The 26,898-nt window shown below is 45.0% G+C and overlaps 1 protein-coding gene across 3 annotated transcripts in view; it reads right to left on the bottom strand.

Annotated features, from left to right (window-relative positions):
• The window catches only part of FAM167A (family with sequence similarity 167 member A), a 332,782-nt gene that overhangs the window by 137,650 nt on the left and 168,234 nt on the right, over window positions 1-26,898 (bottom strand). The window contains exon 1 of one of the 3 annotated variants that reach the window (XM_078647573.1): window positions 1,371-1,677. The exons of the other annotated variants lie outside the window; for them this stretch is intronic. The gene's annotated coding sequence lies outside the window, so the exon portion shown is untranslated. Of the gene's footprint in view, window positions 1-1,370; window positions 1,678-26,898 lie in introns of those variants that run through there. 3 annotated transcript variants of the gene reach the window in all.

Raw genomic sequence — 26,898 nt, forward strand, 5'->3', positions numbered from 1 at the left:
TAAAGAGACAGTGCCGCAAGATTGTGTTCTTGTCGTATAATGTTATTTTGGATATTGTGGTTATGTTAGATGGTGTGTTATGTTGCGGTGTAGTACGACATGTTATTTTATTTTTTACAATATAGCGGTATTTACAATATATTATGGTATAGCATAGTAGGGAGCACTATATTTGTATGTTCTTATATTACGTATGGTACATTACGTGTATTTGTCATGTCAGTTATATTATGGTTTGGTGCACGACATCCATTATTTTCGATGGTATGTATATTAAAAAAGCGGTATGTTTTTTATGCTATGGTATTCTATGATATAGCACGTTATATATATATATATATATATATATATATATAATGGCATAAAATGATACTTTCGATGTTATAGTATATTCTTATTTATTACTTTTTATGGTACGTTAGGCAATATTTTTACATTGAACAATCCTACTTGTTATGTCATTGCACGCTATATTTATCTTATTGTGTTTATTGTATGTTATGCATTATGGCATATTATGTTTATTTTTATGGTATTGAATATCGTACGTTATCCGTATGCTATAATTTAGAATAATATGCCATGTTATGGTAATTGTATGCCATATTATAATGTGATATGTCAATGGCACTATATGGTATGGTTCTTTTTTTATCTTGTTTTTTGTGATATAGCGTGGTACGCAAGGCTGTACTATGCTGTGCATGAATTTGAATCGCATCGCTTAGCGCCCTTATTGGTGAATCGCGTTATCCAATCACAAGACAGTAATGACGCAGTGCTTGATTAATTGCACCCATCGTGAACTTATTGCTCGAGTTTAATGATTGCAGGAGCGCGGGATACGGCTTAGACCCGGAGGTCCCAGCGCGCTGACTGACGCACAGCCTGCCTCCGACAAGTGCTGTGCGGTTAAGAGGACAACCGGTTCTAAATACGTACTTAGGAAATTCTAATTTTGCGCCAGTTATGCGAGTTTTTATTGCTTCTTTGTCTGCAGATGCGGCATTTGCATATATATAGGATTCTCCATGCGCGCATCTGACGCAACCCTCATCGTACCCTGAGCCACCCCAGCCCGACAAGAGGCAAGGACCCCGGGAAGAGAAAGTACTGTGCCCCGAAGCCAGCCCACTAGACCAAACACCTCGCCTACATTTAAAAAACATCTTTTTGAATCCTACATACGGCGAGTTATATTGACTAAGAAGTGCATCGAGGCGATTTAGCACTCAGAGAGCGCTATGAAATTCAGTCATTCTTTTTTCATCCATCCATTCATTCACGGTTGTTGCATGACAGTCAGGCTCGCACCTACCATAGATGCACACACACAAAAATACACCCCGGTCATCAGTGCAATATATTACCTGTGCTCCGGAAGCGGCGCGCGCGCCCAGGTGACGTCCCCTGGGCATGTCTCTGCAGCCCCTCAGGGTCCAGTGTGCTGCTCCCAAGCGCCGAGATGCTGTGCGCTCAGCATCCCTCCCGCCCGCAGGTTACTCCACTCCCTTGTGTCTGCCTCCCGTCTGGCCCAGGCCCCGCCCCGGCCCGTCTCGCACCTCCTTTCACTGAGCTGTATTTTAAAGGGGCGCTCTGGTGCGTCAGGCCGGGCAGTTGCTTGGAGACAGCAGAGTTATTCCTGTAGGGGCTTTTCAGCCTCCTCCCCCTTTAAAACCCTCCGCTCTCATTCATAATGCCGGGCCCTGCGCGCCACCACCCACTAAGAACTAACCCAGGAGGAAGGGAGGCGAGCCGGGTCCTAAAGCCTGCAGTGTTCCATTTCAACCACGTGACGTGAGGGTTGTGAAGGGGCCTTGGAGATGCTGCTGGTCAGGTCTGAGAGCTCGAAGGAGTCAATCCAGCTTCCTTGACAATACCTCAGGCAGAGCGCTAGCTACCGGTCAGACATCCGCCCAGGCCACAGAGACTTTTCCTAGTGACAGATAACCATTTTCAACAAAGTCAGGGAAATGAGAAAATGTATGGTGTGGGTGGAAAGGAGGACACAATGAAATGTACCTCTCCCACTGGAGAACACACACGGGTTGAGTCAGGCACACGCACACCCCATTCACAAAAGAGATTCGCGCAGCTGCTGTGCGTGCAAGGGATTTCCGAACACCACATAAAAAATATTTTCAATTTGTGTATCTTCTTCGGCAGACCACTATCTCATTTAACTCTACACGAGCACAGTACCATTGGTGCAGAAAATGACACACGTAGGGTTAATGTGCTAGTTACATTTCACCAATATATTTTGCTTTTCATTTTCCTTTAAAAGGAATCAAAGAGCATCCCGGCGCTTTGGTGAAGAGAACTAAGTGCAGAGTGACAACACAACAGCTAAAAACTGAGGAAAAACCAAAACTACTGTTTAAGCAAAAAGCCAAGTTTTTAGTTCCTTCCTGAAAGCTAGAAGGATGTTAGCCTTTCAAGACAGAGGTACATCCCTTTCCTCTTAGCCCCTTCAAGCCAGCATCTCCACCCAGCTCCTCAGAATACTTCAGACCAGACTAACCTGGAAATCCAGTACCAACAGGAGCACGGTAACCCACTGTAAACTAGAGTAATATTGTGGAGTTATACAGTAGGCCTGGGAAAGTTGAATGGGACGAGAGAGAAATAGAGACACTGGGTATCGTCACACCTGCTTGCACAACTAAGCATAATCTGTGCTACTGGAGCACTGATTTCTGAAAGTCAAAAGAGAGCTTAATATAATAAGTGGATAACCGCAACACTACAGCATTTATTGTCATTTGTAGTTTTTTACTCCTGGTCATATGTGTATTAACTATTTTTGATAATAGAATATCATACAACAATATTTATGTGTTACTTCATTTGGAGTTTACAATAGTTCATAATCACCATGGTAGATGCCTTGTGAAGTATCAGTGCAATTGAGTACACATTTATTAGACCTGGCACCCTGGGCACAGGTTTCCCCCTAACTTTTTGGCTTCAGACCTCCTATTTTTCCTGACTTCTTTTTTTGCTGGCCTTAGAACTCCGTGCACTTTAACACTGCTAACCAGTGCTAAAGGACTTGTGCTCTCTGCTTAAAACATGGCAACAGTTGTGTATGCCCTAATAAAGTGGCACTACATGTGCCCAGGGCCTGTAAACTAAGTGCCACTACTATTCCTGGACCTGTCAATACTCAGCAGGAAGAAAAACTGCAGTGCTTCTGAAAGGACTGCTATTCTGCTGGACTGCTGCTCTGAAGAAACTCTTACCCTGCTGTGCTGACCTGATGCCCTCTTACCTGGGTGAGAAGAGAACTGCACCTGCAACTTCACCCTTGTAGCCTGGACCCCAGGTGAACTCAAAGGGCTGGTCTGCTGGTGTCCTGATCTGAGCCTCGGGGCAATAAAGGCTCCCAAACATTTTGCACAAGCCCCTGGACCCAGTTGCAGTAAGTTCCTGACCCTAGAGTGGTGTCCTTTAGGCCCAGGACCCTTGATGTGGCACAAGGAAACTTAATTCAAGCTTTTGGGCTCTTTGCGACCGCAAATGGGCTCATTTGCACTGAGACTTCACCGCTCGCTCCATGATTTAACACAAAGCTTCGGCAGCTGTGGTGGACCTCCAACGCGAAGGTCCAACAACACCTGCCCACGACGCCAGGCAGCTCTTCTGACTATGCCGACAGCCTCCTGCAATGATCTCCCTGCTCCTCGCGGACCTCTCCAATGTGAATGGGACTCCTGGCACACATTTGAGAAGGTACACTTCAGTGGACCTAGCATGGTGACTCCAGCCAGCCTGTGCTTCATCGCAACCAGATATCCCTGGTTGACGTTTTGTGCTTTTCGGTGTTATTTTTGCTAAAATCTTAAAAAATTCATAATTCCAGTTCTACTGATTTATTTATTTATTTATAACAATTTGTATAGCTTATATTTTTGTTATTTTAGTCTTGTTTTATTTATTCAATTTTACTCTATTTTTCTATCTTAGTGCGGGTTTCTATTTGTGTTTTTTTTTTTACTTTATTACTGTTTGAAATGTTGCACAAATAATTTACACATTGCCTCTAAGTTAAGCCTGACTGCTCCATGCCAAGCTACCAGGGGATGGAGCACAGGTTAATTTGGGGTTTGCTTGTGCCTTACCCTGGCAAGGAAAGTGGTTGTTGCTTGACCAGGCAGTCAACCAGTAACCCAGTTTCTGACAGTACTCCTGTGGCAGAAACAACAAAGGGCTATAGAGTTCATAATCTCTACAGACGGCTCCTTATAAACAAAGCAGTTCAAAACAGTTCCTAATCCCTATGGATGACCCCTTCTGAAACGTATAAGTGCAACTCTATTCTTTGTAAGATACTTCAATGGTTCCCTGGTGTCTTTGTTAACTTTACAGCCAATCAAATAACAGGATTCCAAAAAGGCATGACTGCAGCAACTATGCATCATGATTGCCTAGCAAGGACACTATGGATGGGAAACATCCTTTACAACGCAACTTTCACAACGCACTACCATTACGACGCAACTTTTACAACGCAAGTCATTACAACGAATTGCGCTGGAGGGCGCTCTAGGATAGGGAGTAGTTTAATTACTATCCAACACTTTCCCTACTATCCACGGGGACTGGAGTTGGAACAGTAAATTAAACTATTCACTATCCAGCGCACCCCAACGCAAGTCGTTGTAACGACTTGCGTTGTAAAACCTGCGTCGTAATTGCATGCGTTGTAAAAGCATGCATTGTAACGTCATACATCCCTATGGATCCTGAGGAGCCTATACTCTGTGCTTCAAAATGGCCACTGCCTTTGGCAAGTCCTGTGAGAGTAGTACAGGCTCATTGTACATATAGTTCTTTTTGTCTTTACTAAGTTGTTTAACAAAACGCACCCTTTTTAGACACAAGGCTTCTATCCAGGCAGGACCCAGACCCTGTGCACCTTCCATCCTTCTCTGCTCCTGAAGACATGTGCTTTGGAGTACTGCGTCATGAGGAACCACTGTGCATTGGTATGTCTTACACTGTATCCTGAGAGTTGTGGAGTACTAGAAATATGGAGAGACAAATGTAGTTTGGGCACATATGGGTGTATCTGGTCACAGCCCTGGCTATGCCTGGGCAAATGGCAGACCCATTTGTACTCATCTAGTCTGTAGTGGCCGAGGCATTTGTAGACATTCATTTTAGCACAGGACATATCACCTCTAGCGAAAGGGCGAGTGTAGGACAAACACCTGTATGAGTGGTCCCCATCACCTTGTTAGGTCTCGGCTAGCGTAGGCTGCGCATGCGCAGTCTCGCTTGCAAGATCTTATATTTTTGGGTAGCTTTCATTAGTGGGCTTTAAGCCCTGCCCCTCTTTTCCATTGGCCGTTGTCACCGTTTGGGCAAAACGGTGGTCAGCCATTGGAAAAGAGCTTCCAGTGACGTACTCTTTTCTCTTTTTCGTCCTTCCCACTGGACGGACTGCCCTGACTTCCTGCTGGCGTAAAAGGTTTGTTATCTTTATGGCGCTAAACAGATGGCCCCATAAAGAAGATAATAAACCTTTTACGCCAGAAGGAAAGCAGGCTGAGGCCGTCCAAGTGGGACGGCCGAAAAAGAGAAAAGGATACGTCGACCGTGCTTGTTTTCATTTGGTTTCCCTGACTCGTTTCTTCCTTCTAGGAGCATCGCCTCATTTCCAGATGGTTTAACATAGCAAAAGGGCAGGGAAACTTAGAAAACCAAACAGCATGTTGCCCTTGGATTAACTATGGTTGATAGCTGCAGGGAATGAGTATTATCGGATGTGTACTCAATATTACATGGCATTCCGTGATTAAAAAATAGCTTTTACCAGAATAAGACCTGATGGTTATTTCAAAATGTGAACTTGCTTATTTCAACCAAATCCTGACGCGTGTTTCTCTCTATGATGCGTTTCAGACATTTTAAAGCGCGCATGGTCAATTAACAGCCGCAATTTGTCAATAATGCTCGTGAGGGCTGATGTGCTCGAGAGCGTGCCGCTGTGGTGAAAGAAAGGTGAAAATAATTGTTTTGCGAGCTCGGCACGTGAGACCGCTGTTATCACGGAGGCTGATTTACAAATGCAGACTTGAAGCTTTCTCAGCTTCCAGCGGAGCCGGAGACTGTTACTTTGGCTCTTGTTGCCGTGCCCTTGTAATCACTGCTCAAAACTCTATCCTGCGCCTTCCGATCGGCGGCCCCTTGATTGAGCACCTCACTCTGTGCTAACAAGGTGTCCTCGGGATCCGAGCAGGGGCCGCAAATGGGGAATTGTTAATGGGGCGGCTCATTAACAGTTGCTCCACTAGTTTGGGTAATTTAGTAACTGTCGAAACTGCGAGTGGATTTTTGCTTCACAGAGGCCTGACATTGAAATATGGAAAAGATAACATATCAGGCAGCGAGGGCCTGTTAATAATCAGTGCAGGCTTTTATGACGTCAGCACGTGTCAGGCTCTAGCTCGATTAATTAGAACAAGCATGTGTGGACGCTAGCAACGGAGAGTTCACAGGTAACACCAATACAGAAGTCATCAAAATAACTCATTTTGTGACCAAACATTGATGCAAATTTCAGGGTTTAAGCAGAAACAGAGTGTTTCATAAAATGCATGTACATATGCTTAGGTGTGTGAGAGAAGCTGTGTGTTTATATGCGTATGTCTGTTCATGTCGATGTATATGTACGTTTGTGTTTGATATTGTGTATTTGTGTGCTTGTGTGTGGAACATATGTGTAATTGAGAGCAGGTGTGGGTCTGTGAATGTGAGGAGGTGAGCGGGAGAGAAAGTGGGAGTCTACGAGTGTAAATGTTTGGCGTGTTGGTATGTGTCAGCTTGACGGACCGGTCTTTACTGCAGTGGCGGGTTAGTGCGTAACTGAACAGGCTTGAGTGGGAAACGTTAAAATGTGAGTGGATGTGTGTAGAGATACACACAGGTATGTAAGTAGCCAAAGGACTAGATGGGTGAGAGTAAGCATGCCCATATGTATGACTGTGTGAGACCCGATGAGAGTAGAGTGAAAGAGTGTGTGAATGAGCACGAGTGCTTGTTGTGTAGAGACCTGCACAGAGGCATTCAGGCAGCCAGAGATATACGTAGGTAGCAGAAAAGGCGCGCAGAGATAGGAAATGGATGGATGTGTGGATTTCTTGGATGGATGAAAGAATTGACTGACGGGTGGGCGGATAGATGAAATGTGGATGGATGGATCTATGTATGTTTGTGTGTGTGTGTGTATGCAGGACTTTAAGTGGGATGAAAAAACTGGGGGTCTCTCAAAGGGGCGTGGCCAATGTATTTAAGGGAGTGGCATAAAACACTTAAGCTAAAAATCTGTGCTTAGCACAGTGTGCCGGCCGACTTGTATTTTGCAGTTTCTGTCATTGCATCCAGATATATGATACAAGTAACATCATACCTACCTGGAGGCAGGACTATTGGCTTTGTCAATAGTTGTTAGTTGCATAAGATAAATAATCAGCAACTATGACTTGTTCTAACGTGAGCCTGAGGGTTTCTTGGCACAGTACAAGATATGTTTATTACACCACCATCACTAATTGCTAGTGTGTGCCTACATTGGTTAAATAATAAAATCATGCCATGATCTATCTCTCCCACACCACCATTAGAGTGCCTGAAAGAGTCCAGTTTGAAAACAAACTTGATGCTGTTTTAGCACTTCCAAATCCCCTGTGCAGCTGCAGAAATTTACCGAAGCATCTCTGCTGTTAAAGGTCATTCCGAGGTCCTCAAAGCAGTGGTTAACTTGTAAAAGACTACGTGCCAGTGCCCAAATGTTTACACTACACAATGTTGGGGATTACAAATAGCAAAGATCGCTCGTCCTGATTTTGCCTCATGGTTCTTCCATCCACCATCCGAAACTCACTGTCCCTTTATTTGGCTCTTATATAGTCTTTTGTGTCCCTGTTTTCTGACTTAGTCATTGAGTTTCCAAATTTCTCTTCCTCCTTCTTTCCCCCTTTTGTGTTTTCTTCGCTCTTGCTCAGGGTCGAAGATGGATGAGCAAAAACAAGTGCCGGTCCAGAAAAAATAAGCATTGAAAATGCAATAGGTCTCGGCTTCGATTAAGTTAAAGCCATTTGCTTTGCTAATGGTATGGTATAACAAAGCAAATGGCTTTAACCTCATATAAGGCGAGACCTATTGCATTTTTAATGCTTGTTTTATTTTGATAGCTGGCATTTCTGATCTTTGTGCATTGAGAAGCTACTAACCAGGTCTCACGGTATGTACCTTTCCGTCGAACTAGGTAACTATTTTGGACAAACTAAGTGGGATTTTTGACTTTTGGGTAAATCCACAGTAAAGTGCACAAAGCTGTACTACTGACATAACAGGCGGATACCCCAAGTGTGTTGCTATGAGGCGTTCAACATCTAAGGTACCTATGGGACCAAACCAAGGTAAATGAGCTGAGAAGCGGCCATGCCACACTATGGCTTTAGCGAGCCTCAGTGGTCGAATGTCAAATGACCAGTTTTTACATTGAAATATTTCATCAGACATTAGGTAAGTAAGCTGTAATTGTGTCCTAAAGGAGCAGGGCTCAGCTGCACAACAGACAAATGTAAAACATGTGCAACTATGCCACTTACATGTGTAAAAGGAAAAAATGAGGCAAAGATCCCATGCACAGATTCACAAATTTTTCTCGCTAATGTAGCAAAGCATCTAAATTAGCTGCTGCTCTGCATGGCCTGAATGAGAATACTCAGCGCAGAGCCATGTCCACTAAGATTGGTCTGCTACTGCTGTCATTCCCTGTGCCAGTGCACCAACAGGGTGCCTTGCGTTGTTAGGGATCAACGTGCTTCAAATCCAACGTGAACCGAACCCTCTCTTTATTGTTGTAATTATAAAAAAAAATATTGAGAGAGTTCATCAATTACATAACCAAAAATCGCATAAAAAAAGAGTAATTACTTCATCACAATCTTTTTTAAACTATTTTAGAAAATTGATTAGTAAAATGACAAGAAAAATGCAATATATTAAACTTGCTTACATAAAATACAAGAACCCAGGAAAGCTCCGCCCGCAGCTTGAGATTTATTGTAAATGTTGATGATATATGGCTGAAACAAATGTATGATGTTACAACGCATAAATTTACAATGCATGCCTTTACAACGCAGTTTTTACATCGCAACATCCTTTACAACGCATACATTTACATTGCATAGCACTACAACACATTTTTTAAAACTACATTTACAATGCATTCCATTACATCGCATTATACCTTTAAACCACATACCATTACAATGCATACCATTACATTGCATTTAAGGTAAGTGTTGGATAGTGTAGGGGTAAAAATTACTATTCTAACTCCAAGAGGTGCAACAGTAGGGTAAGTGTTGGATAGTGTAGGGGTAAACATCACTATTTTAACTCCTGGGGGTGCATCAGTAGGGTAAGTGTTGGATAGTGTAGGGGTAAAAATCACTATTTTAACTCCAGGGGGTGCAAAAGTAGGGTAAGTGTTGGATAGTGTAGGGGTACTATGCGTTGTAATGGTATGCATTGTAATGGTATGCATTGTAATGACATGCGGTGTAATGCCTGCATTGTAGTGAAGTGATGTAGTGTCATGCATTGTAGTGACATGCAATGTAATGAATGCGTTGTAGTGACATGCGTTCTAAAGGATGTTGCGATATAATGACTGCGTTGTAAATGTAGTGCAGTGTAATGGTCGCGTTGTAAAGGTTGTTTCCCGGCTGGAACACAGATAGCAGCAAGGGGAGAATGGCGAGTAGAGAGCGAGAGATGAACACAGTGGCTTCAGCATCTCCTTGAGTGTTGGTATATGGAGACCTCCCTATCAGTGGAGGGTGTTCAAGAGGTAAGTGCTCACTGGATATTTGGAGATCTCTCTCATGCTTGTCAGCATTAAGTGCAGAGTGTGTACTGGATAGTAACCCCTGCCTTAAAATGCAGAGGATACTCACATATGAATACCATGTGCTATGAGGGAATAAGAGTTGCAAGATTGTGCCCCATCTGGTGATTTTCTTATCATTACTTCCCACTGGAGCTGTAATGATCACTGCTGAAGATGATGAGACATTCCTTTCAATCAGACAAAAGAAAATGATATGCGCATCAGCGACAGCTCCTTCGCAATGGCGGAGGAGCATCGCCCCACTGGCTCAGAGCCTGCAGCTGAAAAATAAAACAATATTTTATTATTGTTTTATTTTTCGGCTGCAGGCTGAGCCAGCATGTAAAAGGAGGGGCGGGGCCAGGCCATGGGAGGGAGGAGGAATGAAGTGGCATGTGCACTTCTAAGAGCGCACGTCTGTCTTAGGCCGGCCAAACAGACATGCGCAGTTAGGTTTCTCCAACCCAGCTGTATTGCACATTGGGGAAACAGCACAGACTCCCTGTGCCTGAGCAAGCGTTGAACCAGCCAGTTCAGACCAATCCCCGTGCTGCTCCCATGCTATTGGTAATAGCATGGGAGCAGCAAAGGGAGTCTCTGATGCTGTCCCAGTGTCTGCTGGGACCAGGAAGCACCAGAGCACTAAGACGCGAGGTGGCTGGCAGCTTCAGGTAAGTCTTATTTTTTTATTTTTACACCCCTTGCTCCCACACTCCCCCCTGCACACACCGCCCGCCCTACCACTTTTTGTTTGTGTCAGCCGCCGCAGATGAGCATCAATACCTGCAGAGGGAGGAAGTGGAGACAGCACACAGCACCAACAATCTGCCAGACTAAGCAGAAGTAAAAGGACAGGGTGACCGAGTGAGGAAAACCAGAACAACTTTAGGGCCGAAAAGGCCGGGTGGTGAACTGAAGTGGTAGCAGAAGCACACAGTTGCTAGGCAGTGCATGAATGGCCATACACCTTCTTGTACAAATGCATTAGTGCCGACCTTAAAGATGGAGTCAAAGAGACAGAAACTCCTACTAAAATAATGATGTACTAAACCCCCAACCTATTTCCTTTGCCATCATCTTTCTATACTACATGACCTCAAACATCTTTGTGCTGTAATCCTTGAACCATCAAATTCCTGTCATATGTCACGCACAGCCTCTTAAATTCCTATGCATGGCCAAAGTACAAGGGCCAAATGCGCTTAATGTGTGCTATACACTGCAGCTAGCTATTGTGACAGTGAAAGGAAATTAGGTTTTGTTTGATACATAAAATACCACCGGATGGGTAACTGGTGGGTAGGGTGACCAACCGTCCGTAAATTTCACGGACAGTCCGTAATTTTGCCCGTCTGTCCGTTGTCCGTGAAGGATTCTTTAACGGACGCCATTTGTCCGTCATTTTAACCAGGCACAGCTTCCACCCACCTCCCTTCTGGACACCGATGCTGTTCCAAAGCTCACATACCCCGCAGCATTGGAGAGGCACAGCGGGATGGCAACCCTCACACCTTCAGCCCTGGACTTCAGCCCTTGATGAGCTGTTAAGAGGTGCTTGAAGGTGACAGAGGGGGGCTGCAGCTTCAGGAGCAGGGGCATCTATTCAGATGCAAACAGCCCTGAATGCGTCATGTCTCTGCAATTTAGAGGGGGCCTCACACATTCCATTTCTACCCAGGGCCCCAAACATCCTAGACTCGGCCAGATTACACAGAGGCAGCACGTGGTTCTCTCTCGTCACAGAGCTTAATTACTGTCACTAAATTGTAAGCAAATCTCGGTTCTTCAAACATGCAGTCTATAATGTAATAAAATTAAGAAATGGCACAATCGCAACCACACTGATTAACAAAGAATGGAGGACAATCAGTTAAACCAGTTCTCTTAGAGTATCTCCTGTAAGTACTGTACATCAAAGTGGGGGATGGCATTTTGGTCAGAGAGCCTGTCATCTCGTTGTCTTGTGCAGGAGGGGGCGAGGAGCCCAAGATGATACTAGAATACTGCATGCCCACCCCTGTGTCCACCCTAGCGGATCCTGTTCCCCCTCCTGTGATGGCTCCTGTCCCCCCTCCCCTCCGCCTGTAATGGCTCCTGCTCCCCCCCCCCTGTGAATGCTTCTGTCCCCCCACTGTGGTGGATCCTGTCCCCCTCCCCTGCCTGTGATGGCTCCTGTCCCCCCTGTGGTGGATCCTGTCTCCGCCCTGGGTGGCTTCTGTCCCAGTCCTGGAACGGCTCCTGCAGCGAGGGTGAAGTTCCTGATGGGCCTCTTCTCAAAAGGGCTCAGCTCAAATTAATATGGAAAGGTGGGCGAGTAAGTAAGTGAAGGGATGGGTGGATGGCTGGATGAATTAGTGAAAGGGTGAATGGATGAATGAAAGATTGAATAAATGGATAATGAGAGGATTGATGGATTGATGAGTGAGGGGAAGGATGGATGAGAGAAAATGTAAATAGCTGGGTATGGGTGGAAGGGTAGCTGGATGATGGATGACGAGAACGATGGATGAGGGGACGGATGGATGGATGAGGGGAAGGATGGATGGATGAGTGGAAGGATGGATGGATGAGGGGAAGGATGGATGGATGGATGGATGAAAGGAAGGATAGATGAGGGGAAGGATGGATGGATGAGGGGAAGGATGGATGGATGGAGGGGAAGGATGGATGGATGAGGAGAAGGATGGATGGATGAGGGGAAGGATGGATGAGGGGAATGATGGATGGATGAGGGGATGGATGGAGGGGAAGGATGGATGGATAGATGGGTGAGGGGAAGGATGGATGATGGATGAAAGGAAGGATGGATAAGGGGAAGGATGGATGGATGAGGGGAAGGATGGATGGATGAGGGGAAAGATGGATGGATGGATGGATGGATGAAAGGAAGGATAGATGAGGGGAAGGATGGTTGGATGAGGGGAAGGATGAATGGATGGAGGGGAAGGATGGATGGATGAGGGGAAGGAAGGATGAATGGATGAGGGGAAGGATGGATGAGGGGAATGATGGATGGATGAGGGGATGGATGGAGGGGAAAGATGGATGGATAGATGGGTGAGGGGAAGGATGGATGATGGATGAAAGGAAGGATGGATGAGGGGAAGGATGGATGGATGGATGAGGGGAAGGATGGATGGATGAGTGGAAGGAAGGATGGATGGATCAGGGGAAGGATGGATGGATGAGGGGATGGATGGAGGGGAAGGATGGATGGGTGGGTGGGTGAAAGGATGGATGGATGATGAGGGGGAGGATGGATGGATGATGAGGGGAAGGACGGATGGATGGATGGATGATGAGGGGGTGGGTGAAAGGATGGATGATGAGGGGAAGGATGGATGGATGATGAGGGGGTGGGTGAAAGGTTGGATGGATGGATGGATGATGAGGGGAAGGATGGATGGATGATGAGGGGAAGGATGGATGGATGGATGGATGATGAGTGGGTGGGTGAAAGGATGGATGGATGGAGAGTGGGTGAAAGGATGGATGATGAGGGGAAGAATGGATGGATGATGAGCACCAACACAAAGCCATAGTAAATCCAGACCCATGTTCTGTGTAAAACAGACAGACGCTGATGTACAAATCTGCACAATTTCAAAAAGCTAAATTTGTGCATGTTGGGCTAGGATGCCCCTCTCACGGAATTTCACTCTACGGAATCCCGTGAAGTTACCGAACAACTCTGCCGAATACCGCGGAGTTCCGCAAGCAGGCGGAGTATCTTCTTCATCTTATTTCCACTATGGGATGCCTGCAGTTACTCATGGCACCTTGGATCATTGTCAGTGTGGCTCTTTATAGCGAGCAAAGCCAACAGCTCCAGGCGCTGTTCTCATTCCCTACCTCCCCAAAATAACATTCTGTGCACTGATCCACCAACATAGCACTTCTTCCCAGTTCTGCTGGTTGTAAGTGCTGGAACCCAGGGAAGTTGCTATCATGGAGTACACCGCTGCCACCTTCGCTATGCCTGTACAGACTACCGTTATCCCATAATTCAGCATGGCACCCAGCAACACAAATACAGAGAAGCACAAGGGAGCTCTAATAAATGCCTAGAGTGCTATTGCAGCTCATGAATGTGCCAGCACTGAGGCCATGACGCTAAACAAAACACACCTTAGAATTGTAGGGTGAATCCAACTTCTTAGATGCCTAAAAGTTAAGGAGAGTGTCATAAGTCAGGATGGCAAGTGTTGCAGCATGCTTCTAAATGTAATTCTGTATTATTGCCAAGTTTACCTAAAGTGTACAATGATGACAATGGTGATTGTTCCGCGTGTCTGCCTATCGCTGCCCACTGCGTTTTATTCTTTGTGGCTCTGTGAAGAAGGGAGGGAGAGGAGCGGTGGTTGGACCAGGGGACATCATCTCTATAATGAACAATTAGGTGACGCACACAGGAAGGTCTGTGGGCCTGGCTTCCTATCCTATTTGAGATATGTAATTGTAAATCCAAGCTGTGAAGTGCGAATCTCAAGCAGAACAAACTCAGCCTTTCAGCCTACAGTCCATGTACCGGCTGGCGTCAGCTACACGCTGTGCCTCATGTTTCAGTGATCTATCTCCCAAGCCACGTAGGTCCACTACTCCCTGAACCCGTAGCACAAGAATTCCCTTGCCGGTAAAGTGTAATTTCCTTTGGAGAGGTATGGTGCAGCGGCCAGGCAGCTGACTTCAGAGCACAGGGTTCATGGTTCGATCCCTGGGTCCGGCAGCAGCTCATCTCAGCACCATGTGAATTTGGGCAATAGCTCTCTTAATTTCCACGACGGCCCCCAGCACCTTGAGCCCCTTAAGGGTAAGAAGTTAGCTCTTTACAAATACGGATTTACATTTTTTTTCATAGCACCTCCTACCCCCTGCGAGCTGCCAAAGTGCATTATTCATTTCATCAACATCACTCCCCTAAATGTTGAGTATCTCTGTGTAGTTGAAAAAAATGAAGATTGCCATCCATTAACAAAAATAAAGGTGGTAGGAGAGGAGTAAAGCAGACATATAGTTAAAAACGTTGGACCAAAACCATGCCATTGTAGAACTTGAAAGAGATACTCCCAATGAACTCAATCAAAAGCCTTCTCTGCATCTCATGTAATTGCTGCAACGGGATCTTTAGATTGGGCGGCTAGGTGAAAAATATTCAAAAATGTTTTGGAGTTAACGTAATGTATCTACCCCTGACAAATCCTGATTGTTCTATGCCAATTAGTTTGGGCATAATGGTGTGAAATCGGAGAGCTAAAATCTTTGCAGAAACTTTGCAATCCGTATTGATTAATAAGATAGGGCAGTCATTTCCACATTGAGATACATCCTTACCCTTCTTAGGAATTAAACAGAGGACAGCCTCCGAGAAGGTACCACATACCTTCTTCATGGAGAAGAAATATTGAAATAATAAAAACAATTTTGGAATCAAAAGTGCAGAAAATTGAGAATAAAATTCAACAGAAAACCATTTGGGCCAGGGGCCATGTTGTTGGGTAAATTATGGAGGGCAGCTTTCATTTCTGGAATTAAAAATCTGCTTTAGTGAGGAGTGATCAACTGAGCTGTGCTGGGACTTGGGGATAGAACCACAATAGTAAATCAGGGCCTCTGTGGTGGAGAAGATTCAGGAGTATAAAGTTGCATATAGCAGTTTGTGAAGCATTCCAGGATTTCCTGGTCAGTAAGGTGTCTGTAACCCATGTGATCTTGAACTATATTTATATTTGTTTGAGATTTTTGCTTATTTACTTTGAGGTAGTTTGCCAGTAATTTACCTGCTTTATTACGTCTACCATAATATTCAGCATTGGTGATCGGGCACATTTCTGCCTTAAATAGGGATTTTAAAATATGATGAGTTACAAATATATCATCAATTCTAGATCTGGGCTGATGTGCTGGGGAATAAAAGGTAAATTCAATGTTAAAAGGGCATATAGTCCAAGCATCAACCAAACCCCTTGAGATAATAGATTTTTTTAAAGCTTTTTGCATTCTATTTAGTATATACGTGGACTGGGAACTTCTATGTATGAAGGGGTCCATAAATTGATTTCAATCCCCACCTACAATCGGATTATCAGTAGGACAAGACCATAGTGTTTTTCAAAATGATTCCAGAACTGAAAATCCACGCTAGTGGGGCCATGCACATTGCAAATGGAAAGCACTATATTATTCACTTTGAGGATCACAAGAAGCAATCTGCCCTCACTATCAGTAATGGTGGTGTCTATATCCAGACTAAAGGATCTATGAAACAAAATGAGGACACCATTATTATTATTGCTAACAGGGGAACACATAACAAGTCCCATAAATTGTTTCTTCAGTAAGGCAATATCTTTTTCCATAAGATGTGTTTCTTGGAGGAAAGCAATTTGGCAGTTTAGTCTAAATACACATTTTGTTCTTTAGACGATGATTGTTTTCATATAATGCATGCCTTCATATAAAACCTATTCGCAAACAAAATAGGCATTGGCATAGCCCAAAGGTTAGCAGCCAAATCCAGACCTATTGGTTTTGCCAATGCTTGTTACTACGTTGGTTTGCTAATTGTAATATATTAATGAATGAATACTGTTGTTCATACATTACATGTATACTCTATGAATAAAGCCTTGCTGCTTGTGTAAGCTGCAAAGGTTGAGATGTGGATTTTTCTCAGAAACCAACGTTTAATTCTCTGTGGTAAATTGCATCTCATATTAAGAGCGTTAGGAGCTTTCTCTCCCCTTTAGTTTCTTAATCCAGTTTCGTACATTGTTTTTCTCATTCTTTGGATAAGGACTTGTGTGTCCACTAACTAAAAGAAAATATTAGTTGAAGAATTATATGTCCCCATTGTGGCAAGAATGTCCACTGCATGGTGTTGGGAATATTCATCCCTTTCCCAAGTTACTCTAATGCAAGTCTCTACTGTGGCCCAGATCTACGACTATCCAAAATTGCGAGTCGCACACTGCGCCAATTTACGACTCACAAGATGATACCTACGTACCAAAAAGGTATAACAATTGCGAGTCGCTAATGACTCGCATTGCAATTTAGCGTAGCGGCTATTTGTGTCGGTACACACTCGAAAATAGCGTCCCCAGTTGAAAAGGGCCTATAGCATGCTCAAATAGCGCACAAAACAAACCCAATTAGCGCACGAAAATTGTGAACATGAGAAAAAAAAAGCAAAAACACTTCCCGAGAGAGCTCAAGGACCCCAAAATAGGAAGTGGTGTCCCTGGAGAGTCCTGAGCAGATTAGGAAGCCCATTTTCAAGTGCAGCAGCATAGTTCAACACTGCAGGCAGGCTCCCAGAAAAAACATGAGCAGGAAGGGCAGTGAGAAGGCTGGAAAGGATCGTCTTAGGAAGCTTACATTTTCAGAAAAGGTGACAGACATCATAATAGAGGAATGCTGCAACAACCATGAGCAGCTGTTTGGGAGGGCATCGCACAGTGTCCCAGAAGAGTACAAATGAAAGATCTGGAGGGAAATGCAGCAGCGCATCAATGCCCTGGGTGTGGCACACAGGTCCCTGCACAACATCAATAAAAGATGGTATGATCTGTGCTCCAGGGCCAAGGAGAGGGTGTCAGCATGAGTGCAAGCAGTCCAAGGGACATGAAGAGGGCCATCTACTGCACTGGAACCATCTGCAGCAGAGGCTATGGTGGAGAGTACCCTGAAGAGGGAGGCAGTTGTTGGTTTTGGGGCCCTGGGCACATAACAGCCAACAACAAACCGTGATAAGTGTGAAATGTGTAAGATGTATTAACTCCACCACTGAAGCCCTTTCTGCACATGCATGCCAATCACCCACACACAAAAGTCCATTGCCACACCCATAAAATCCAAGTGGTGCACTATGGGAAACGTAGTCACTGACACACACAGTGTAGTTATGAAATTACATAAGCTGAAACTGAAAAACATTGTGATTGTGACTCACATAACTTATTGTCTCCTTACATCTTTTGCCACTCAGTGCTTAATTTGTGCCGGTGCTTTCCGGTGCTTAGCACCAGCACTTATTTTTCAGGGCCGGGTCTACACATGAGGGCCACTGCCAACTCACATGATGGACTCAACTGCACATGATATGTCACATTATACAATAGACTCACTTCAGTGTAGTTCACCCTCTATCACAGTCTCCCGAGTCCCTGAAGAGTGCTGCTGTGCTGAGCCGGTGCTGAATCCATATCCGTGGTTGACTTCAGCTCAGTGTTGCCGGTGGGTGGGCCTCCATTGGACAGGATTTGGTTCTGAGGGGTAGGGGCGGCGGCAGCAGCGTGCGTGTGCGTAACCTCTTTTTCGAAATTCCAAAGCCTGCACCCACGCACTGCACGAGTCACCGCCAGTTCAGTTCAGTACGATGTATTGTAGTCTCTGAAGCAGCCAGTGTGAGTGCCGCAGCAGGCCTAATGAACAGCCCTGCCAAGTATCACGCATCAGGCGTGATACGAACGCATTTTTGTGCAGTGATCCGCATCACCGCACGAAAATGTAAAGTCACGCATTTGTATTGCCTCCTTGACACCACCGGCGGTGCAGGAAATCGTTATCCTGGCCAAACAGTGCACTCCCGATGAGCATGCGTATACTGCTCTGGCAGAGGGTGTGATTGTAGTAGTGTGAAAGTCTGCTCAGGTCAGGAGCATCGCGCCGAACTGGTGGCTCATTGCTGTCCTGTCTGCAGCAATGAGCATTCATAATTAGCCCAGCTGCTGCCGCCGGCCGGGGTTACCACGGCAATCACGTGACATGGTGAGGTCACGTGATTGCAACAGACACTGTATTCGTAACTCTCGGAGAGCGCGGCAGGGTGAGTGTAGTAGTTTTTCTTTCATTATTTTGTCAATGGTGCCCCCTCAATCATGCACACCGGCGTTCACTGGACAGATCACTCATGACAAGAGGCAGGAGCAGATTATTATTATAAAGATCATCCTGAGGAGAGGAGCACGCCAGCGCTCGCACCACCACCAGCCTGCCTCCGCCTCTCTGAAGCTCACCGACCCTCCTACGTTGCCTGCTGCTGACCCGCTGTTGTGAGCCTGCTGCCGCCCTCACTGCAGAGAATATTGTTCACCAGTGCACTTTCGGCCTGCTGCTCAGTGCGCAATGCGTAGTGTGGTATATATTCATGATCCTGCCGTATTAGGGGTCAGTGACTCGGGCCGAGCTGCTGCCTGCAACTGTGAGATCATGTACCAGCCTGCCTCAAATCCAAGTAAGCAAGTGCAACATTAAACATTACTTATAACATGTTAACTCGTAAAACGATCAGTTCAGTGCTCTTAATAAAATGTAACGTTTGTCAGAGCTGAAGAAATTAAGAGGAACACCTGCTCAAAATTTCGGTAGTGGAGTCTGCGCCTCGGATACATTCAGTACCCCAGCGACCGATGATGTATGATTTCAAGTGATGAGACGCAATCTGGAAAACAGTCTTCATCGCCTTCTTTTCTCCCCCCTTATAGCAGTAATTGTGTTATTCTGCACATGAGGTGAGCAAGTGGCACATTGCGCCGGTTTTGCAACACATAATCTGACCCTACTACAATAACTCCTGTTGCTAAAATTTAGAGAAACCTTCTTTTGTTTGCAGTGGTGCGGCGCGCACTGCCAATGAGTGGTGCATATCTGAGTCCTCGTTGCTAAAATTTAGAGAAACCTTCTTTTGTTTGCAGTGGTGCGGCGCGCACTGCCAATGAGTGGTGCATATCTGAGTCCTCGTTTTGTTTAACAGTATGGTCAGCTTAGAAGGGCACTTGGTGCTTCAGTTTCTGATTATTTCCAACAGTTTAAACATCTTCTTAGAGAGTGTTGTTGCTCAAATGGGTGCAATTGCTGTTATTTATATGTTTTCCTAGTCTTCCTTGCTTGATTTTGTTTGCGATAAAATGTCACACATAGTCATTGAAATGTCACTCATAATTTCACTGGAATTATGAAAATGTCACACATAGCAATCTGAAACCTTGGCAGCTATGAATGAAGGCAGTGCCACCTGTAAGTACCCACACCAGCGCTGCTTTTTATTGAGCGTGGTGTCAGTCACTGTGTTCGGTAAACAGAGTCCGAGCAATTATGTCGGCGGCACCGTGTGCAATGCTCTGGGGCTGGAAGAGAGGGCAGGGCCTTGTCATTTTGCCGTAACCCCTTTCTGTATGATCGTTAACATAGTTGTCCTGCATGAAATGCTGTTTTTCCGTGCGTTTTGATCTCTTTTGCATATACTTTCGTTTCAGTATTTTAATAATCCCTGTTCTCCCCAGTGCTCCTGTTGAAAGTTTATTTTTGACGCCATCAAGCGTCGTGCTCCTGCCGCAGGATGTTTGTGCAGTGGTGTGGTTGTTGTTGTGGGGTACGGGGTGCACCCTTCACCCGCCGGTAGTAAGAGTGATGCTTTACATCCTAGTGAGTAAACGTCACCTCCGTAGTGAGAGCACGACACAACACACAAACCCCTTAGCTGTATTTGTTTGCTGGCACTGGCACACACCCCATGCAGTATTCACTCTGTGTTTACTGTTTTTTCATGAATGATTCAGGTCGAAATACCTGTTGTGCCAGCAGCCAAACCAGTCTCTGGAGCGAGTCCCTGTGAATGCTACTGATTTCAGCAAAACGCTGCTCAAGCGCCATTCTCTGCCGTGGGCATGTTTTCATTTTATTTCTGCCATTGCCCTCGTCGCAGTCCTCACAAAACACTATCTACACACGCAGTGCCTGCTGTAGAGGTGAAATTGGGTTTACTGGCAGCAGTGTTGCACCCTCTCTGTGCCACGGTGAAGTCACACTGTGACCCCAGTATTTAATTGGTTTCATGGCGGGCTCAAGGGTAGTATGGCCGGTACCACCAAACTGGTGCTGGCTTCAGGGAGCGCAGGGTTTGAGTTCCTTGCTTCCAGCAATTTCCAAGCAACAATAAAGATGTCACGATAACTCTGTGATTAATGTTCTTCGTGGAGAGCAATGGGACTTGTGTCTAGTAGAGGTTTTGACTCATCAGTAGGTAGTGCAGAGGGTTAATATGCCTGCTGTAAAGAATGTGTCCCATGCAGATCAAAAGTGCACATAATGTAAATCGGTCAGTGGGTTACTGCTTTTCTAAGAGACATCCCTTTGTTACAGTTTAAATGTTAAAAATCCTAATTTAGAACAGTGAATTAACTGTTGTCAAAGAACTGCATGCACAGTGCAAAGTATAGGTTAGAGCATAGATTACTGTTGCAAAAAGTGTTAATTTTGGTAGAAATCAATGTTCATTATTAAAGAGAATCTCCAATTATAGTTTTCCATTTTCAATTCAGAGGTTATGCTTCTCCAGACCAAGCAGTCTTAAAGTATACTGCCTACCCATATGGATGACATGTCACTCCAACACCTTGTAGTCCTCTGGACCTGGCTTATGTAACATTTCCTGTATGCAGATTTACATACGTATGATTAATCGTGGGAGCCAGTGGAGGAAGTGAGTGGAGCTGGGGGAAAGTAGTTGTGGCCTCAAGACAAAAATTTGAGCACCTGGACTTCATATTTTACAAATTAGTCAATGCACACAGATACACCCCTGGGAGGAGGGCACAGTGCAGATGACACTGAGGGAAGCCAAGAGCAGGCCCAGCTGGAGGGAGGGCAGGATAGGGGAACATCAAGTGGTCCAAGTTGTCTCGAAGTCCAAGAAAGTGGTGCTTTGACTGCAACACAGGCTTCAGCCAGTGGGATAACAGCATCACGGCACACAACACGAACACAGCGCACTCCTGCCACCAGGGTCCGGCTGGTCGGTCCAACCCAGCAGTGTGGAAGGCGGATGCAAGCCAGTGTGAACACCCAGCCACCTGCTGGAGCATCTAATCAGGTGTTGTTTGGCAGCCTGGAGCAGGCAATGCTCTGGTGCCGCTCGCAATCTGTTCTAAGGACTTTGGATCTTTGCCCTGTTGTTCGACGTTGGAGCTGAGCTGCCCTTGCTGCTAAAAACCTGATTGCACGCGAGGACTCTGTCAGCAGGAGACCGGGACTGCGAGGCCCATCAGGCAGTGCGTCCCTTCCATCGAGCACACCTGCCGCCTCTTCCCGTGTCCCCTCCCCTATAGACTGCACCCTGTATAATAGGAGAGCCCATAGCGCGTTAGCGGGACGCGTGTGCGGGACGCAGCGCGGGACGAAGCCCGGACAAAGGGCGGACAGTCTAAGACAGTCCGAGACAGAACGAGACTGGACTGGGCACAACATATTGCTCGTGCCGTCGCCACTAAACCCTCGTCAAAGTAAGACATTCTGTGCATGGATGGTTGATCTGAGTAATAATATTTAGCCTTAACTCTCCATATTGCATATTACTATTATTAGGTCTAGAAACTGTGCTGTAACAAACACCATACACCATGCCAAAAAAGACACCAGCAATAGCGTCCAATACTATGGATAATTATCTGGTCCAAGTAGTTTCCAAAATCAACAGTGAAAGAAGACAGTCATTAGGACTAAGTCAATCCCCCATTCTTCATCCCTTAAGCCCACAACCAAACTTCCCATGGGTTGATATACCATTTCAGATCGCTGAAAACGAAATTCCAGACACTGAGTTACGCGATAGCGTGACTCATAATCACAGTGTACTTGTAGAGATCGACCCAGAAACCGATGAAGAAAATGACCCCGAGTTTCAGGGTAATGCTATAGTAGAGGTTTCCTCTATACAGGTGGATTCACAGATTGACACAACAGCAGAGAAACCTCCTATTCTTGTGCCCGTCACTCGGGCGGTCAGAACTTGTAGAAAAGCCCAGTCAAACCATGGAGGGTCACGACCCGGGAGAAAAAGGGCGACATCACCAGTAAAAATAAGGGAAAAAAATAGGGGGTATGAGGAAGATGACGGAAAACAAAATAGGGACGAAGAGCTATTTAATAAGATAGCGGACATGATTGATTGCAAGCTCAAGGCCTTCATTAAACCACTGGTGGCTAAATTAGATAAACTTACTGCCGAAGTGAAGAAATTGGGTGGGACACAGATTAAGATAGCGGACGAGGTGGAAAATACAACAATTATGGTGACTAATTTAGTCAATATAAACAAAGAGCTCAATCGGAATAGGGCAGAGGGAGGTGAAAACGAGACACTGAATATCCCCCCTGAACAGATACCAACAACAGAACATAGTCAGCCAGAGATAAGGAATGATCCTGCACAAAGACCACCTCAAGCGACCACACTATGTGTAGAAAAAGAACCATTACAATTCATAGAGGAAGCTTCCCCCCTAGTGTTGGTATTAGCAAATGTACCCCCTCTGACTTCTGGTCAAACAGAATCTCCAACATCCCTGACAAGTAAGGTCCTGCATTGGCTGTCTGGTAATATGCAGATGGCTCCCTGGGGGAAACAACAACTAGCAGGAGAGGTCAAGTCGGCTAGAAGAGTACCATGGATTGGGCACAACCCAAAAAAGTTTAAAGGATACTGTATAGTTTTAAACTTTTCTAATTCGACTGTACTCCCTAATGTCCTGTCAAACATATTACCCCCCCAACGAAGGAGTGGTACTATTGTTCCACTCACCTTAGAATTTTTTAATGGAAAACATCAAAGTATGTCATATCCCAAATCATTCCCTAATTATATAAGACCAGAGTGGAATGTAACGACAAATGGATGGGGTAGGGGTGGAGTAGTGTGGCTCACTGGTTAGAGGCGGCAGGCCCGAGAGCAGAAGTCAGCCTGGGACCAGGGTTCAATTCCCGACGCGGCAGGGTCGTGGACCTTGGTCAGCGGACTCGATAATTCTCGCTTCGGTGCTTACTCTAATCAGGGGTTCCACTCGGCAACTCTGGGCATTAGCTTGCCTAATCTCCACAACGGCCCCACCAATTCCGGGGATGCCTGGCTCCACCTTGGGGACTCCCAGCAAGGGACCATCCCACAGGGAAAGCCAGGACGGGTTCCCCAGAGTTATACAGCGCCGGGACGCCCCGTTGCTGGGGCAGCTGTGCGCTTTACAAGTATACTACATTTACATTTACATTCTGTAAATGATTGGGGGAATAGACTAGAGAGGCAAATAGGACCAAATTACTCACACCAACTCAAGCATCAGTATTCAACCCATTTTAACAACCTGTACAGTGTTCCAATTTCAAATAGGTTTGATGCCCTTTATGGTCAGGGAGGATTGGAAGGGGTAGAATGACTACCTAGAACAATATTCCAGCTTGTTCATACCGATCATACAGATTTAGGAGTCGAGGAAAATATAAACGTGTTATATGGATCGACCTCGGCTGAAAATTCTGAATTAAACAACTTTACAGCTGAGGCAATGGGACTTTTAACTGTGGCAGAGGTAACATCAGTCCGGGTAAACGAACCCACTAACCTAATAAATGAATATAGTTCTGTTTTAATCCAAGCTGATCAAGTATATAATACTACAGAAGACCAGACTCCTAGATGTACTGAGTTATCGCATGCTACCCCACTTGAAAAGGTTAATACAGACACAGACAGTAAGATTTTGTGGTCACAAACTCCCTGTAGCGCAAGCCTAGTGTCTTGGAACATCGCAGGGTTGGCTGATAAAGCTTGTGACATCACTTGGCTGTCCTTTGTCAAACAGTATGCAGTGATATGCCTTCAAGAAACTTGGATGGTTGAAACAAATGTCTATATTGAGGGGTACCAAAGCTTTTTTATTCCAGCTGAACCATCGAATAGCAGAAGAGCAAAGGGGGGTCTGGCAATTTATGTTAACTTGGCTATTATATGTCATAAAGTTGTGTGCGATTCTGGAAACAGAAACATTCAGGTTTTAGAGCTAAAGAGAGGAAAAACTACTCTCGCCTTGATTAATTTTTACAATGCAGTGAAGCAGAATGGTGATTGTGATATATTATCTTTGGGTGATTTCTTGAGAGTTAACGCGAGGAGGTTGCCGCGACAAATGCTGATTGTAGGAGATTTTAATACCCGTCCATGTGGAAACCCAGGAGAGACTGTTATTGATCAATTGGGATGCAACAGTTTGAAAGGCTTCCACTTTGATCACTCATGGCGTGGAACACAATTAAACGCGCTAATAAATAAAAACAATTTAATTACAGCTATGACCATGGTGGCGGGCCATACCCTTTTTTCTGCTCCCACGTATAAGGGCCATACAAATGGATCGTATATAGATCAAATATTATTGTCAGCAGACCTCGCTAACACAGTCCTGGATTTTTCCATACAAACGAGTATATATAGCGATCATAACCCTATTTGCATTAAAATGGGTGGGGGAATCTTCGAATTGCGAAAACCATGTGTAGATCACGGATCCATAAAATGCATAAACGGAAAACGCCGCTTAAAATGGTCAATGGTGAATAGTGAAGATTTGTATACCTCTATTAATAAACAGTGCAGCTCTGAACTCTCTTTATGCATGTCATCAGTTTCATCATCACAACAAATCTTGACAGCTTTTGAGGGTGTTGTATCAACAGTAGGAGCACTGCTAATGGTGCCAGCTAAAGGGAATACCAGTAATAATCCAAAATGGTTTGATAACTCGTGCTCTAAAGCTAGCCGAGATCTTAAGTTGGCACTGAAAACCAAACCCAGAGATTTGGATCTCATTAAGGTTATGCGTGGCAGGTACAAAAAGTCTCTTGCTACAGGAAAGAAAGAGGTAAAGAAAAGTGTATGGGAGTCTCTTTTAGACCCTAAAACTTTGAGTAATAGTGCTAAGTTTTGGGAAATTATAAATAAACCCTTATTTGATCTCCCAAACAACTCCACCATTGGAACAAATATTCCAGAGGAAGAGTGGGTTAATCACTTCAGCTCAATTTTTAAATGTAATGAGTCCCAAGCAGAATACAGTTCGGTTATATCTAGGGATAATCCCTTGCTCTTCTCAGTAAGCGAGGCTGAAAAAGGAATTGAAGGGCTAACAAGTAATAAGGCCCCAGGCCCGGATGGTATTCCACCGGACCTTTTTAAATCATGCATACCGCTATGGGCGCCTGTCCTCACAGCTGTACTTAACGCGGCTGTGGCTTCCGGCTGCACAAAGTCGTGGGGGGAGTCTACCATTGTACCCATCTTTAAGAAGGGTGAACGTAATAGCCCCCTCTGCTACAGACCAATATCTTTAATTAACTCGGTGGCCAAAGTAGTGGGGGGAGTAATTCTAAATAAGCTAGTAGAATGGGCAGACGAAAATAAAGTAATATCCCCAATTCAATACGGCTTTAGGCCCGGTCACTCAACGGTCACCCAGTGCTTGAATTTGTATATGATTATAGGGAAATATACCATGGCCCGACAAGGTACAATTCACATGGCGTTCATGGACCTATCATCGGCTTTCGATTGTGTAGGCCGAGGAAGGCTCTGGGGCGCCATGGCGAAAATGGGTGTAGAGCAGAATTTAAACAATTTATTAGCAGATATGCACTCTGACACGAGAGCAAACGTCCGGTACACACAAGACCTAAAAGTGACAAGAGATTTTGGTGTGCAACGGGGTGTCAGACAAGGCTGTATTTTAGCCCCGTTCCTCTTCAACCTATATATAAATGATCTGAAAGAGCATCTTTTAAGTACAGGTGCAGATTATCCTTATGTTGGACGGAAGGGACTGCCGGTTCTGCTTTATGCGGATGACGCAGTCCTTTTATCCAGAACTGCAATTGGTCTTCAAACATTGTTAAACTCCTTCTTTGCTTTTATGAAATCTCGAGATCTGAGTATAAATAACTCCAAATCTTTTGTAATGAAGGTAGGCCAAGGTAATAAAAAGCCAAACCATCTAAATGTTAATGGGGAAATAATCCCAATAACAAAAACATTCTCTTACCTCGGAGTCCTGTTCGACCACCAACTGAACTGGGGCCCCGCGGTACAGAAGAGAAAGGGAGATATAACCCGGTCAAATGCAGCAATACTCTATTTTGCAAGAAAAATGGGTAATAGCCCAGTG

Source organism: Lissotriton helveticus, chromosome 6, assembly GCF_964261635.1.
Source record: "Lissotriton helveticus chromosome 6, aLisHel1.1, whole genome shotgun sequence".
Lineage (NCBI taxonomy): Eukaryota > Metazoa > Chordata > Amphibia > Caudata > Salamandridae > Lissotriton > Lissotriton helveticus.